We start from the raw sequence: 16,950 nt of genomic DNA on the forward strand, positions 1-16,950 counted from the left end.
GAAACTAGGAGGCAAATGGTGCAAGAGTGTATTGACAGCATTACTCACTGCCTCTGTCCCTTGCAGCACCCGGCACTGAGGACCACCACTGCAGTAACCCTGGAGACCCCTGCAGCAGTGTCAGTGCACATGGCGGCTCATTGCTAGCATTATTCCTGCGTGATGACACTATCGTGACATGAGCGATGGTCTGCGGGCATCGGGCTCTGCAGGGACAGCGCCGCAGCCACACTCCGCCATGTCCGTCCTCCGCGTCCCCGCTGCTGATGCTCCGTCCTGGGGGATGCGGACAATCCGGGGAGGCGGCCAGAAGAATAATACCACCGCTGCAGAAGGCGGGGGGCGCACAGGCGCACTGAGAGCTCGGGGTCCGCTCAGCCGGCAGCAGGTAGGCCGCTCACATGAGCCGCACATCCCCGACCCCGTGTGTCCCCTCATGTCCGCGACATGTCTGTGTATCGCCGCTAATGCGAGGTGCGGGGCCGCCATGTGCAGGACGTGAGAGAGGACGGTGTGTGACAGGAGGGAGCGGACACTGTGCGAGTGTCAGTGATGTCTGAGCTGTCAGTAATGTCCGCGCTGTCAGTAATGTCCGAGCTGTCAGTAATGTCTGAGCTGTCAGTAATATCCGAGCTGTCAGTAATGTCTGAGCTGTCAGTAATGTCCGAGCTGTCAGTAATGTCTGAGCTGTCAGTAATATCCGAGCTGTCAGTAATGTCTGAGCTGTCAGTAATGTCCGAGCTGTCAGTAATGTCCGAGCTGTCAGTAATGTCCGATCTGTCAGTAATGTCCGAGCTGTCAGTAATGTCCCAGCTGTCAGTAATGTCCGCGCTGTCAGTAATGTCCGAGCTGTCAGTAATGTCCGAGCTGTCAGTAATGTCCGAGCTGTCAGTAATGTACGAGCTGTCAGTAATGTCCCAGCTGTCAGTAATGTCTGAGCTGTCAGTAATGTCCGCGCTGTCAGTAATGTCTGAGCTGTCAGTAATGTCCCCGCTGTCAGTAATGTCCGAGCTGTCAGTAATGTCCGAGCTGTCAGTAATGTCCGAGCTGTCAGTAATGTCCGATCTGTCAGTAATGTCCGAGCTGTCAGTAATGTCCGAGCTGTCAGTAATGTCCGAGCTGTCAGTAATGTCTGAGCTGTCAGTAATGTCCCAGCTGTCAGTAATGTCCGCGCTGTCAGTAATGTCCGAGCTGTCAGTAATGTCTGAGCTGTCAGTAATGTCCCAGCTGTCAGTAATGTCCGATCTGTCAGTAATGTCCGAGCTGTCAGTAATGTCCCAGCTGTCAGTAATGTCCGCGCTGTCAGTAATGTCCGAGCTGTCAGTAATGTCCGAGCTGTCAGTAATGTCCCAGCTGTCAGTAATGTCCGATCTGTCAGTAATGTCTGAGCTGTCAGTAATATCCGAGCTGTCAGTAATGTCCCAGCTGTCAGTAATGTCCGAGTTGTCAGTAATGTCCGAGCTGTCAGTAATGTCCGATCTGTCAGTAATGTCTGAGCTGTCAGTAATGTCTGAGCTGTCAGTAATGTCTGAGCTGTCAGTAATGTCCCAGCTGTCAGTAATGTCCGAGCTGTCAGTAATGTCCGCGCTGTCAGTAATGTCCGCGCTGTCAGTAATGTCTGAGCTGTCAGTAATGTCCCAGCTGTCAGTAATGTCCCAGCTGTCAGTAATGTCCGCGCTGTCAGTAATGTCCGAGCTGTCAGTAATGTCCGAGCTGTCAGTAATGTCCGAGCTGTCAGTAATGTCTGAGCTGTCAGTAATGTCCGAGCTGTCGGTAATGTCCGAGCTGCCGGTAATGTCCGAGCTGTCGGTAATGTCCGATCTCTCAGTAATGTCTGAGCTGTCAGTAATGTCCGAGCTGTCAGTAATGTCCGATCTGTCAGTAATGTCCGAGCTGTCAGTAATGTCCGAGCTGTCAGTAATGTCCGAGCTGTCAGTAATGTCTGAGCTGTCAGTAATGTCCCAGCTGTCAGTAATGTCTGAGCTGTCAGTAATGTCCGAGCTGTCAGTAATGTCCGAGCTGTCAGTAATGTCCGAGCTGTCAGTAATGTCCCAGCTGTCAGTAATGTCCCAGCTGTCAGTAATGTCCGCGCTGTCAGTAATGTCCGAGCTGTCAGTAATGTCCGAGCTGTCAGTAATGTCCGAGCTGTCAGTAATGTCCGAGCTGTCAGTAATGTCCGAGCTGTCAGTAATGTCCCAGCTGTCAGTAATGTCCCAGCTGTCAGTAATGTCCGAGCTGTCAGTAATGTCCGAGCTGTCAGTAATGTCCGAGCTGTCAGTAATGTCCCAGCTGTCAGTAATGTCCCAGCTGTCAGTAATGTCCGCGCTGTCAGTAATGTCCGAGCTGTCAGTAATGTCCGAGCTGTCAGTAATGTCCGAGCTGTCAGTAATGTCCGAGCTGTCAGTAATGTCCGAGCTGTCAGTAATGTCCCAGCTGTCAGTAATGTCCGAGCTGTCAGTAATGTCCGATCTCTCAGTAATGTCCGAGCTGTCAGTAATGTCCGAGCTGTCAGTAATGTCCGAGCTGTCAGTAATGTCCGATCTGTCAGTAATGTCCGAGCTGTCAGTAATGTCCCAGCTGTCAGTAATGTCCGCGCTGTCAGTAATGTCCGAGCTGTCAGTAATGTCTGAGCTGTCAGTAATGTCCCAGCTGTCAGTAATGTCCGATCTGTCAGTAATGTCCGATCTGTCAGTAATGTCCGATCTGTCAGTAATGTCCGCGCTGTCAGTAATGTCCCAGCTGTCAGTAATGTCCCAGCTGTCAGTAATGTCCGAGCTGTCAGTAATGTCCGAGCTGTCAGTAATGTCCCAGCTGTCAGTAATGTCCGCGCTGTCAGTAATGTCCGAGCTGTCAGTAATGTCCGAGCTGTCAGTAATGTCCCAGCTGTCAGTAATGTCCGATCTGTCAGTAATGTCCGATCTGTCAGTAATGTCCGATCTGTCAGTAATGTCCGCGCTGTCAGTAATGTCCCAGCTGTCAGTAATGTCCGAGCTGTCAGTAATGTCCGAGCTGTCAGTAATGTCCGATCTGTCAGTAATGTCCGAGCTGTCAGTAATGTCCAATCTGTCAGTAATGTCCGATCTGTCAGTAATGTCTGAGCTGTCAGTAATATCCGAGCTGTCAGTAATGTCCGAGCTGTCAGTAATGTCCCAGCTGTCAGTAATGTCCGATCTGTCAGTAATGTCTGAGCTGTCAGTAATATCCGAGCTGTCAGTAATGTCCCAGCTGTCAGTAATGTCCGAGTTGTCAGTAATGTCCGAGCTGTCAGTAATGTCCGATCTGTCAGTAATGTCTGAGCTGTCAGTAATGTCTGAGCTGTCAGTAATGTCTGAGCTGTCAGTAATGTCCCAGCTGTCAGTAATGTCCGAGCTGTCAGTAATGTCCGATCTCTCAGTAATGTCTGAGCTGTCAGTAATGTCCGAGCTGTCAGTAATGTCCGATCTGTCAGTAATGTCCGAGCTGTCAGTAATGTCCGAGCTGTCAGTAATGTCCGAGCTGTCAGTAATGTCTGAGCTGTCAGTAATGTCCCAGCTGTCAGTAATGTCCGAGCTGTCAGTAATGTCCGAGCTGTCAGTAATGTCCGAGCTGTCAGTAATGTCCCAGCTGTCAGTAATGTCCCAGCTGTCAGTAATGTCCGCGCTGTCAGTAATGTCCGAGCTGTCAGTAATGTCCGAGCTGTCAGTAATGTCCGAGCTGTCAGTAATGTCCGAGCTGTCAGTAATGTCCGAGCTGTCAGTAATGTCCCAGCTGTCAGTAATGTCCGAGCTGTCAGTAATGTCCGAGCTGTCAGTAATGTCCGAGCTGTCAGTAATGTCCCAGCTGTCAGTAATGTCCCAGCTGTCAGTAATGTCCGCGCTGTCAGTAATGTCCGAGCTGTCAGTAATGTCCGAGCTGTCAGTAATGTCCGAGCTGTCAGTAATGTCCGAGCTGTCAGTAATGTCCGAGCTGTCAGTAATGTCCGAGCTGTCAGTAATGTCCCAGCTGTCAGTAATGTCCGAGCTGTCAGTAATGTCCCAGCTGTCAGTAATGTCCGCGCTGTCAGTAATGTCTGAGCTGTCAGTAATGTCCGAGCTGTCAGTAATGTCCGAGCTGTCAGTAATGTCCGAGCTGTCAGTAATGTCCGAGCTGTCAGTAATGTCCGAGCTGTCAGTAATGTCCCCGCTGTCAGTAATGTCCCAGCTGTCAGTAATGTCCCAGCTGTCAGTAATGTCCGAGCTGTCAGTAATGTCCGATCTGTCAGTAATGTCCGATCTGTCAGTAATGTCCGTGCTGTCAGTAATGTCCGAGCTGTCAGTAATGTCCGAGCTGTCAGTAATGTACGAGCTGTCAGTAATGTCCGAGCTGTCAGTAATGTCCGAGCTGTCAGTAATGTCCGAGCTGTCAGTAATGTCCGATCTCTCAGTAATGTCTGAGCTGTCAGTAATGTCCGAGCTGTCAGTAATGTCCCAGCTGTCAGTAATGTCCGCGCTGTCAGTAATGTCTGAGCTGTCAGTAATGTCCGAGCTGTCAGTAATGTCCGATCTGTCAGTAATGTCCGAGCTGTCAGTAATGTCCCAGCTGTCAGTAATGTCCGATCTGTCAGTAATGTCTGAGCTGTCAGTAATATCCGAGCTGTCAGTAATGTCCGAGCTGTCAGTAATGTCCCAGCTGTCAGTAATGTCCGATCTGTCAGTAATGTCTGAGCTGTCAGTAATATCCGAGCTGTCAGTAATGTCCGAGCTGTCAGTAATGTCCCAGCTGTCAGTAATGTCCGATCTGTCAGTAATGTCTGAGCTGTCAGTAATATCCGAGCTGTCAGTAATGTCCGAGCTGTCAGTAATGTCCGATCTGTCAGTAATGTCTGAGCTGTCAGTAATGTCTGAGCTGTCAGTAATGTCTGAGCTGTCAGTAATGTCCCAGCTGTCAGTAATGTCCGAGCTGTCAGTAATGTCCGCGCTGTCAGTAATGTCCGCGCTGTCAGTAATGTCCGAGCTGTCAGTAATGTCCGAGCTGTCAGTAATGTCTGAGCTGTCAGTAATGTCCGAGCTGTCAGTAATGTCTGAGCTGCCGGTAATGTCCGAGCTGTCAGTAATGTCCGATCTCTCAGTAATGTCTGAGCTGTCAGTAATGTCCGAGCTGTCAGTAATGTCCGATCTGTCAGTAATGTCCGAGCTGTCAGTAATGTCCGAGCTGTCAGTAATGTCCGAGCTGTCAGTAATGTCTGAGCTGTCAGTAATGTCCCAGCTGTCAGTAATGTCTGAGCTGTCAGTAATGTCCGAGCTGTCAGTAATGTCCGAGCTGTCAGTAATGTCCGAGCTGTCAGTAATGTCCCAGCTGTCAGTAATGTCCCAGCTGTCAGTAATGTCCGCGCTGTCAGTAATGTCCGAGCTGTCAGTAATGTCCGAGCTGTCAGTAATGTCCGAGCTGTCAGTAATGTCCGCGCTGTCAGTAATGTCCGAGCTGTCAGTAATGTCCGAGCTGTCAGTAATGTCCCAGCTGTCAGTAATGTCCGAGCTGTCAGTAATGTCCGAGCTGTCAGTAATGTCCGCGCTGTCAGTAATGTCCGAGCTGTCAGTAATGTCCGAGCTGTCAGTAATGTCCGAGCTGTCAGTAATGTCCCCGCTGTCAGTAATGTCCCAGCTGTCAGTAATGTCCCAGCTGTCAGTAATGTCCGAGCTGTCAGTAATGTCCGATCTGTCAGTAATGTCCGATCTGTCAGTAATGTCCGTGCTGTCAGTAATGTCCGAGCTGTCAGTAATGTCCGAGCTGTCAGTAATGTACGAGCTGTCAGTAATGTCCGAGCTGTCAGTAATGTCCGAGCTGTCAGTAATGTCCGAGCTGTCAGTAATGTCCGATCTCTCAGTAATGTCTGAGCTGTCAGTAATGTCCGAGCTGTCAGTAATGTCCGAGCTGTCAGTAATGTCCGATCTCTCAGTAATGTCCGAGCTGTCAGTAATGTCTGAGCTGTCAGTAATGTCCGAGCTGTCAGTAATGTCTGAGCTGTCAGTAATGTCCGAGCTGTCAGTAATGTCCGAGCTGTCAGTAATGTCCGAGCTGTCAGTAATGTCTGAGCTGTCAGTAATGTCCGAGCTGTCAGTAATGTCCGATCTCTCAGTAATGTCCGAGCTGTCAGTAATGTCCGAGCTGTCAGTAATGTCTGAGCTGTCAGTAATGTCCGAGCTGTCAGTAATGTCCGCGCTGTCAGTAATGTCCGAGCTGTCGGTAATGTCCGAGCTGTCGGTAATGTCCGATCTGTCGGTAATGTCTGAGCTGTCGGTAATGTCCGAGCTGTCGGTAATGTCCGAGCTGTCAGTAATGTCCCCGCTGTCAGTAATGTCCCAGCTGTCAGTAATGTCCCAGCTGTCAGTAATGTCCGAGCTGTCAGTAATGTCCGATCTGTCAGTAATGTCCGATCTGTCAGTAATGTCCGTGCTGTCAGTAATGTCCGAGCTGTCAGTAATGTCCGAGCTGTCAGTAATGTACGAGCTGTCAGTAATGTACGAGCTGTCAGTAATGTCCGAGCTGTCAGTAATGTCCGAGCTGTCAGTAATGTCCGATCTCTCAGTAATGTCTGAGCTGTCAGTAATGTCCGAGCTGTCAGTAATGTCCGATCTCTCAGTAATGTCCGAGCTGTCAGTAATGTCCGAGCTGTCAGTAATGTCCGAGCTGTCAGTAATGTCCGAGCTGTCAGTAATGTCTGAGCTGTCAGTAATGTCTGAGCTGTCAGTAATGTCCGAGCTGTCAGTAATGTCCGATCTCTCAGTAATGTCCGAGCTGTCAGTAATGTCCGAGCTGTCAGTAATGTCCGAGCTGTCAGTAATGTCCGAGCTGTCAGTAATGTCCGCGCTGTCAGTAATGTCCGAGCTGTCAGTAATGTCCGAGCTGTCAGTAATGTCCACGCTGTCAGTAATGTCTGAGCTGTCAGTAATGTCCCCGCTGTCAGTAATGTCCGCGCTGTCAGTAATGTCCGAGCTGTCAGTAATGTCCCCGCTGTCAGTAATGTCCGCGCTGTCAGTAATGTCCGAGCTGTCAGTAATGTCCGAGCTGTCAGTAATGTCCGAGCTGTCAGTAATGTCCGATCTGTCGGTAATGTCTGAGCTGTCGGTAATGTCCCAGCTGTCGGTAATGTCCGAGCTGTCGGTAATGTCTGAGCTGTCGGTAATGTCCCAGCTGTCGGTAATGTCCGAGCTATCGGTAATGTCCGAGCTGTCGGTAATGTCCGAGCTGTCAGTAATGTCCGAGCTGTCAGTAATGTCCGAGCTGTCAGTAATGTCCGAGCTGTCAGTAATGTCTGAGCTGTCAGTAATGTCCGAGCTGTCAGTAATGTCCGAGCTGTCAGTAATGTCTGAGCTGTCAGAAATGTCCGAGCTGTCAGTAATGTCCGAGCTGTCAGTAATGTTCGCGCTGTCAGTAATGTCCCAGCTGTCAGTAATGTCCCAGCTGTCAGTAATGTCTGAGCTGTCAGTAATGTCCGAGCTGTCAGTAATGTCCGAGCTGTCAGTAATGTCCGAGCTGTCAGTAATGTCTGAGCTGTCAGTAATGTCCGAGCTGTCAGTAATGTCCGATCTGTCAGTAATGTCCGAGCTGTCAGTAATGTCCGAGCTGTCAGTAATGTCCGAACTGTCAGTAATGTCCCAGCTGTCAGTAATGTCTGAGCTGTCCTGTCAGTAATGTCTGAGCTGTCAGTAATGTCCGAGCTGTCAGTAATGTCTGAGCTGTCAGTAATGTCTGAGCTGTCAGTAATGTCCGAGCTGTCAGTAATGTCCGAGCTGTCAGTAATGTCCGATCTGTCAGTAATGTCCGCGCTGTCAGTAATGTCCCAGCTGTCAGTAATGTCCCAGCTGTCAGTAATGTCCGCGCTGTCAGTAATGTCTGAGCTGTCAGTAATGTCCGAGCTGTCAGTAATGTCCGAGCTGTCAGTAATGTCTGAGCTGTCAGTAATGTCCGAGCTGTCAGTAATGTCCGAGCTGTCAGTAATGTCCCAGCTGTCAGTAATGTCTGAGCTGTCAGTAATGTCTGAGCTGTCAGTAATGTCCGAGCTGTCAGTAATGTCCGATCTGTCAGTAATGTCCGCGCTGTCAGTAATGTCTGAGCTGTCAGTAATGTCCCAGCTGTCAGTAATGTCCGCGCTGTCAGTAATGTCTGAGCTGTCAGTAATGTCTGAGCTGTCAGTAATGTCCGAGCTGTCAGTAATGTCCGAGCTGTCAGTAATGTCCGAGCTGTCAGTAATGTCTGAGCTGTCAGTAATGTCCGAGCTGTCAGTAATGTCCGAGCTGTCAGTAATGTCTGAGCTGTCAGTAATGTCCGAGCTGTCAGTAATGTCCGAGCTGTCAGTAATGTCCGATCTGTCAGTAATGTCCGCGCTGTCAGTGATGTCTGAGCTGTCAGTAATGTCCGCGCTGTCAGTAATGTCCGAGCTGTCAGTAATGTCCGAGCTGTCAGTAATGTCCGAGCTGTCAGTAATGTCTGAGCTGTCAGTAATGTCCGCGCTGTCAGTAATGTCTGAGCTGTCAGTAATGTCCGAGCTGTCAGTAATGTCTGAGCTGTCAGTAATGTCTGAGCTGTCAGTAATGTCCGCGCTGTCAGTAATGTCTGAGCTGTCAGTAATGTCTGAGCTGTCAGTAATGTCTGAGCTGTCAGTAATGTCCGAGCTGTCAGTAATGTCCGAGCTGTCAGTAATGTCTGAGCTGTCAGTAATGTCCGATCTGTCCGTAATGTCCGAGCTGTCAGTAATGTCCGAGCTGTCAGTAATGTCTGAGCTGTCAGTAATGTCCGAGCTGTCAGTAATGTCTGAGCTGTCAGTAATGTCTGAGCTGTCAGTAATGTCCGAGCTGTCAGTAATGTCCGAGCTGTCAGTAATGTCTGAGCTGTCAGTAATGTCCCAGCTGTCAGTAATGTCTGAGCTGTCAGTAATGTCCGAGCTGTCAGTAATGTCCGAGTTGTCAGTAATGTCCGAGCTGTCAGTAATGTCCGAGCTGTCAGTAATGTCTGAGCTGTCAGTAATGTCCGAGCTGTCAGTAATGTCTGAGCTGTCAGTAATGTCCGCGCTGTCAGTAATGTCTGAGCTGTCAGTAATGTCTGAGCTGTCAGTAATGTCCGAGCTGTCAGTAATGTCCGAGCTGTCAGTAATGTCTGAGCTGTCAGTAATGTCTGAGCTGTCAGTAATGTCCGAGCTGTCAGTAATGTCCGAGCTGTCAGTAATGTCCGAGCTGTCAGTAATGTCCGAGCTGTCAGTAATGTCTGAGCTGTCAGTAATGTCCGATCTGTCCGTAATGTCCGAGCTGTCAGTAATGTCTGAGCTGTCAGTAATGTCCGAGCTGTCAGTAATGTCCGAGCTGTCAGTAATGTCCGAGCTGTCAGTAATGTCCGAGCTGTCAGTAATGTCTGAGCTGTCAGTAATGTCCGCGCTGTCAGTAATGTCCGAGCTGTCAGTAATGTCCCAGCTGTCAGTAATGTCCGAGCTGTCAGTAATGTCCGAGCTGTCAGTAATGTCCGATCTGTCAGTAATGTCTGAGCTGTCAGTAATGTCCGCGCTGTCAGTAATGTCCGAGCTGTCAGTAATGTCCCAGCTGTCAGTAATGTCCCAGCTGTCAGTAATGTCTGAGCTGTCAGTGTTTCTGGCTGTCCGCTGCCTCACACTCCGCTTCCATGTTGCTTTCTATAGGATGTTATAGGGGCGCTCCGGCCTGACTTCTGTATTGGGAGGCGCACAGTCGGTGAGATCACATCTTCACAGAGCTGCACATTACCGGCCGCGATCACCTCCCTATATAGGACTCAGGCCGGATCACCTCCCTATATAGGACTCAGGCCGGATCACCTCCATATATAGGACTCAGGCCGGATCACCTCCCTATATAGGACTCAGGCCGGATCACCTCCCTATATAGGACTCAGGCCGGATCACCTCCCTATATAGGACTCAGGCCGGATCACCTCCATATATAGGACTCAGGCCGGATCACCTCCCTATATAGGACTCAGGCCGGATCACCTCCCTATATAGGACTCAGGCCGGATCACCTCCCTATATAGGACTCAGGCCGGATCACCTCCCTATATAGGACTCAGGCCGGATCACCTCCCTATATAGGACTCAGGCCGGATCACCCCTTTATGTAACATCATGAATCCAGTGAAGAGATTTCCAGGAAGCTGCAAAAAAACAAATCTGAATTGTTTTGTTATAAAATAGCACACATTTACCTGTTCTTGTTCCCCCCGCCACCATCTGTACGTGCCAGCATCACCACTCAGGCCTGTGATTGGCCACAGTGGTACTGTACGTGCCACCATCACCACTCAGGCCTGTGATTGGCTGCAGTGGTACTGTACGTGCCACCATCACCACTCAGGCCTGTGATTGGCAGCAGTGGTACTGTATGTGCCACCATCACCACTCAGGCCTGTGATTGGCAGCAGTGGTACTGTACGTGCCACCATCACCCCATCACCACTCAGGCCTGTGATTGGCTACAGTGGTACTGTACGTGCCACCATCACCACTCAGGCCTGTGATTGGCTGCAGTGGTACTGTACGTGCCACCATCACCACTCAGGCCTGTGATTGGCAGCAGTGGTACTGTACGTGCCACCATCACCCCATCACCACTTAGGCCTGTGATTGGCTGCAGTGGTACTCTATGCGCCAACTTAGTCCTATACGACCAGGCGCTGAAAACCAACATGCTAGATCCTTCTCTCCCCAACATCATCTGTCCGGGGTGAATCCGGGGGCCCCATATTGCTGTCGGTGGGTCTGTCGTGCTGTGTGTGGTCAGTTACAGTTCAGCGGTGCTGCAGAAGTCGGAGCGGCCGTGCAGACTTTTCACTTCTCATGTTGTTGCAGATGTTTACAGCAGATTTCACACCTAATTTTAGGCCTCGTTCATTCATCAGTTTTTCTGTTTTAAGTGCATAGAAATTAAATGATTCAAAATTTTAATTTTTCTGCAAATTTTATCTATTTCCATGAACAAATACAAAGCATATGTACTAAAGTGGGAGACGCCGTATGTATCAGGCTGAATGAATTCTGCTGGAATTTGCACAAACCCTGCCTTTAATGATCTGTACCATAATTATTTTGTGGTTTAGACCAGGGGTGTCAAACTGTATTCCTCGAGGGCCTCAAACCATGGGTGTTTTCAAGATTTCCTTCTCATTGCACAAGGTGCTGGAATCATTCTGTGCAGGTGATTAAATGATCACCTGTGCAATACAAGGAAATCCTGAAACATGACCTGTTTGCAGCCCTTGAGGAATGCAGTTTGACACCCCTGGTTTAGACACTTCTGGTGCCTGTCCGACAAGACATCGTGCTATGCTGAAACACCGCATGGTTTGATGTGAAAACTGGCGTGGCCGAGTATGCCGCACTGGGCACCAAAACTGTGCCACATTTTTCTGGCACAAACTAAGCTTGACTAGAAAGTTGAAAATATGGCAGATTTATCAAACTACACGGCTCAGTATGTTATGTATTTTAAGACTGTCCAGCTCTTAGATCCGATTCATTATTTCTTTTTTTCTTTTCTTTTTGTGATATTTGTTGAAAAAATCTTTGCTCAGGGGACGGGATAAGTAAAAAGTAACAACTTCAGTCATACTGGATCCAGCACACCAAGTGGTGATCCCACTGCTCCACCAGCCGCTAGACTGTGATTGGCTGCAGCGGTCAGATGACTCAGGCAGTCTATCATGTAGTATGATGACTCGCTGCTCAGAGTCACCTGACCACTGCAGCCGATCACTGACTGCAGAGGTCCAGCAGCTGGTGGAATGGTTTCATCACCGCTTCCTGCCACGGAGCGGCCTGTGCTGGATCCAGGTGCCGGTACGTGAGGTTATTCTCTTATCTTGTCCCTTGGGCAGTCTTATTTTGCCCGGACTGCCCCTTTAATGTTATGGCTGATTAGTGTAGATCAGGTCAGTGACAGAATTATACAAAGTATCGAAAGATGCAAACAAGATACAAACAGGCAATAAATATACTTCCATAATGATTAGAAGTCTCTTTGCAGTGTTTTGACCAATGTAAATGTTAATTGCTAGTTTGGGTATGTGCAGACTACATTTTTTTCTGGCAGATTCTGCATGGAAAAAACTCGGAAAAATCACCATAAAAAAATGAGCAATGTAAAAGCGACATTACTGTGCCCATGTTCAGCCTTCTAGACCTCTTCAGGGTCCGGACACTGCAAAGCAGTTATAAGAAGTAGCATGCTCACTCTCCAAAGTCGAGGAAAGTGAAAAGCATGGAAAAAGGATGGAGTCAGCGGAGCTGCCGCACAAGACCGCAGCAAAGAGACCTGCACAGCCACTTCAAGAAAAAGAAAGTGACGGAAAAAAATCCATCATGTGCTCATACCCTCATATGGGCCTCACGCACCTTTTGTGATTGTGGTTTTCTGAGGATTCTTAGTGGAGAAGTTATCCTTTATATCGGCGCTCCTCAGACGCTGAAGCTGGTCTCATGAATGAGTCGGTCGGTGGTGGCGCAAGCACAGCTGCGGGGTTCATGGAAGGGATCACAGTATTTTCCGTGGCTGCATCAGTTTGTACTTATTGTAATGTTTTATTGGGTTCAGGGGACCGAAAAAAGCAAAATTTAGAAATATTTTTCATTTTAGTATGAGTCCCAGCGCCATCACTGCCATTTTGTTGGGGTCTGAGCCTTTTCTTGGTTTGTCTCATGTTGGCGAACCAGAACATTTTTTTTTTTAAGTTCCAGAAGTCTGAGTTTATATCACTCCAGCACGAGGAGTTCTCCCAAGATTGTGATCATACCTGTTATAAACAAAATAATTGCTCCACTGCTCCATATACAGTACAGTACAGACCAAAAGTTAGGACACACCTTCTCATTCAAAGATTTTTCTGTATTTTCATGACTATGAAAATTGTAAATTCACACTGAAGGTATCAAAACTATGAATGAACACATGTGGAGTTATATACTTAACAAAAAAGTGTGAAACAACTGAATTTATGTCTTATATTCTAGGTTATTCAAAGTAGCCACCTTTTACCTTGATGACTGCTTTGCACACTCTTGGCATTCTCTTGATGAGCTTCAAGAGGTAGTCACCGGGAATGGTCTTCCAACAATCTTGAAGGAGTTCCCAGAGATGCTTAGCACTTGTTGGCCCTTTTGCCTTCACTCTGCGGTCCAGCTCACCCCAAACCATCTCGATTGGGTTCAGGTCTGGTGACTGTGAAGGCCAGGTCATCTGGCGTAGCACCCCATCACTCTCCTTCTTGGTCAAATAGCCCTTACACAGCCTGGAGGTGTGTCTGGGGTCATTGTCCTGTTGAAAAATAAATGATGGTCCAACTAAACGCAAACCAGATGGAATAGCATGCCGCTGCAAGATGCTGTGGTAGCCATGCTGGTTCAGTATGCCTTCAATTTTGAATAAATCCTCAACAGTGTCACCAGCAAAACACCATCACACCCCCTCCTCTATGCTTCAAGGTGGGAACCAGGCATGTAGAGTCCATCCGTTCACCTTTTCTGTGTCGCACAAAGACACGGTGGTTGGAACCAAAGATCTCAAATTTGGACTCATCAGACCTGGACTGTTTTTTATGTGGAATCAACAGGAGTGAACCCACAGCAGACCAGAGGGGACCCTGATGGCACAGAAGGCATCACAGAAGGTACGCTGCAAAGGGGACACTGTATGTATGTGGCCAGAGACCAGGCCGTGATTGAGCAATATATGACAGCCACGACTACGGCCCTGGCTCCCCTCACATACACATCCAATATATTCTTAAAGGGGTTGTCTGGTACTTTAATTCTGATTGCCTATCCTTAGGATGGGTCATCAATGCCAGATCAGACTGGATGCAACTATTTGCACCCCTGCCGATGCTGCTGTTTGCCGGATGTTCTCAGTTGCAGAGCTTAATAGTACAGCTCCATCAACTGCATAGTAGCCGCGAATGAGCAGGAGCAGATCTGCAGTACCCTGCTACGGCCACTATGCACATGGTGGCGCTATGGTATTTAGCTGTTTAATTGAACACATGGCAGCATCGTGATCTGCGGCGTGCCGTGAGTTTCACCCTCACCAATCTGGTATTGATGACCTATCCTAAGGTCAACAATATTAAAGTACCAAACAACCAATTTAAGACAACCCCTTTAAATACACCCACAATAGTCAAATAAATCTTTTCGCAAATCCTTTTAAAAGTAAAGTTCTGCACGCTGTGAATAAAGATCCAAGAAAGTTGTGAAGTTTTGGTATTTCCCTGGAGGGACTTTCTGCTCGTTTGTGTGAGACGTCCTTGTCCTAAGTGTGAACCATGAGCCGTGTGATAATATTTTAGGAGGAGCACAATGGATGATAAACAATACAAGTGTCACAAATTCCAGATCTTAAAGCTCGTCCTACGCTGACATCCCACACAAATGCTTTCAGAGATCCCAGGAATGAGCCCAGGACGGAGGCTGTAAGTGTCATGTAAGGGGGCTTCTGTCTGAGGCTTTTATTCCCATAGCGTCTGACATGGATTATTCATCCGTGCCGCCGTAGGCATCGCTAATTCTTATTCCTATAGAAGTGGCTATCCCATAAATGACATTTATTACCCCGCTACATAATCACGGACGCCTGATTGCTGCGACCCCACAAATCCTGAGAACAGAGGGTCCCACATTTCCCATTGCAGTAAATGTCATTTCATAAGATCCCATTTGGATCTGTTCAATTGTCGTTATTTCCATTTTTGGATCCGTTTTGGGACCACAGAAACGTAATTAAAATGTACAGGCCCCATTCATTTCTATGGGAACAGCAGTGTCCATTTGCATCATTTCCGGTTCCTACCAGTTTTTTAGGTGGATAAAAAAAACGTAGTCTGCAGAATTTTTTTTTGTCCGGTTGAAAAAAAAAAAAAAGGGATCACAACTGGACTCAATTATTTATTCACATTGAAGTCTATGGATATGTGCACACATTGAGTATTCACTGTGTAACATACATGTATTTTTTTAATGCATTTTTGCCTGCTCTTTTACCCATTTATTTGAAAACATTGCAAAAGCAACCAGCTCTAGAACCTGTGTGCCAAATTTGGGGTAGATCGGTCTAGTGTTTCGTCGGTAAATTACTCTTTTCTTGTGTATTCCGTTTCTTTGTTAATTTGTCAATGATAGTATTTCATCGCAAGCTGAAACCTGGTGTAAAACCTTCTGAAGTGTCTGATTTACGTATGTGCCAAATGTGGTGCCAATTGGTAAAGTCGTTTGGCCGTAAGATAATATTTGCTTTTGTGTTCCGTTTTTTGGCCAATATCTCGAGAATACTTCATATTCTATTTGTTGGCGATCATCTTGAGAATGGTAGGTTCTAGAGAGTTGAAACCCGATGTAAAACATTAGAAAGCGCCTGAATTACCCGTATACCAAATTTGGTCCCATTGTTTGGCCGTAAATTAATATTTACTTTTGAATTCTGATTTTTGGGGCAAATATCTAGAGAAACAGTAGGTCCTAGAAAGCTGTAACCCAGTTCAAAACCTTATGAATTGCCTAATTTACCTACATGAAAAATGTGGTCTTTTCGTTTGGCTTTAAATTAATATTTGTGTTCTGTTTTTTTGGTGAATATGTGGAGAACAGAAAGCCTAGGAGAGCTAAAACCAAGTCTAAAACCTTCCAAAATTATTTGGGACAGATTAGTCTAGAAATTTGGCCGTAAATTAATATTTGCTTTAAATTTTTCTATTTTTATTGGCAAATATCTCAAGAAAGGTAAGTCAGAGAGAGCTGAAACCTAGTGTAAAACTTTCCGAAGTGCCTGATTAACCCATGTGCCAAATTTGATGCAGATTGGTCTTAAGAATGGTGGGTCCTACCTAAAACCGGTCTAAAACCTTTGGAAGAGCCTGATTAATCTATATGTCAAATTTGGGGCAAATTGGTGTATTTGTTTGGCCGTGCATAAAATCAGACATCGGATAACAGAGAACAGAAATTCCGTTTTATATTCACGTGGACAAAATAATAATTTTTTACTTAAAATTACTGAATATCAACTAATGAGACTCAACCATTGTTTTTGAACTGTGGTTCAACAGAAAATTATAGCAAACACTTATAAAAGTGGTCTGGACTAAAATTATGATACCACTAGCAAAAAATTAAAAATAATTTGACCATAGAGACATGTGACACTAAGAGGTGTCCTGTAATTACCATCACCGGTGTTTTACAAACTTGTAATCAGTTAGTCGGCCTATTTAGAGGGTGAAAAGTAGTCAATGTGATGTTTGGTTTCATGGTGTTCACCACACTGAACATGGATCAAAGAAAGCTAAGGAGAGAGTTGTCCCAGGAGATTAGAAAGACAATTATAGACAAACATGTTAAAGGTAAAAGCCAAGACCATCTCCAAACAACTTGATGTTCGTGTTACTACTGTAATGGCTCGGTTTGGGGATTAGATCTGCTGACCAGTTGCTATGTGGTCAGCTGCCCTGTCTGCTAAGCTATTGCTTTTTCTTCAGTGTCCAAATGCTGAAGGTTCAAATTGTCTTTGTTTTCCATTCTTGGCTTGCTCTTCTCCAGGTGTTTTCTATTTTGTTGTTTTGGTCTGCTGCATCACATTCTGGGTTGGGTTTTATATGTTCACCCTTCACTGCACTTCCTTGCTGGCTATACCTTTAGGTGGGCTTGGGTTTAGGAATTCCAACCCTTCAGCTAAGGGGTTTTCCTTGCATGGTAAACACTAGTTGAATTCATGCAGTGAGTGTTAGTTTTCCTTCCCAGTTCTTTTAGCCTATTTAGGTTCCTGGTTATATTCGTTCCATTTACTTTTGGTTCTCCTTAGCTTTTCCTCTCTACTCTATATAAACATGTTTTCATTTTCTCACCCTCAGTTTTCATATCTTCCTGCACACTACCAACCCCTCTTGTTGGCAGCATGTTGCAGCCTCTCCTCTGGTTCCTGAGGAGGT

The 16,950-nt window shown here is 47.0% G+C and overlaps 1 protein-coding gene across 2 annotated transcripts in view; it reads left to right on the top strand.

Moving 5' to 3' along the window:
- Positions 1 to 16,950, top strand: part of DRP2 (dystrophin related protein 2) — a 146,784-nt gene continuing 129,834 nt past the window's right edge. Inside the window, exon 1 of one of the 2 annotated variants that reach the window (XM_077283432.1) lies at positions 1 to 388. The gene's annotated coding sequence lies outside the window, so the exon portion shown is untranslated. The remainder of the gene's footprint in view (positions 389 to 16,950) is intronic. The other variant, XM_077283433.1, reaches the window with a different exon arrangement.

Source organism: Ranitomeya variabilis, chromosome 2, assembly GCF_051348905.1.
Source record: "Ranitomeya variabilis isolate aRanVar5 chromosome 2, aRanVar5.hap1, whole genome shotgun sequence".
Taxonomy (NCBI): Eukaryota; Metazoa; Chordata; class Amphibia; order Anura; family Dendrobatidae; genus Ranitomeya; species Ranitomeya variabilis.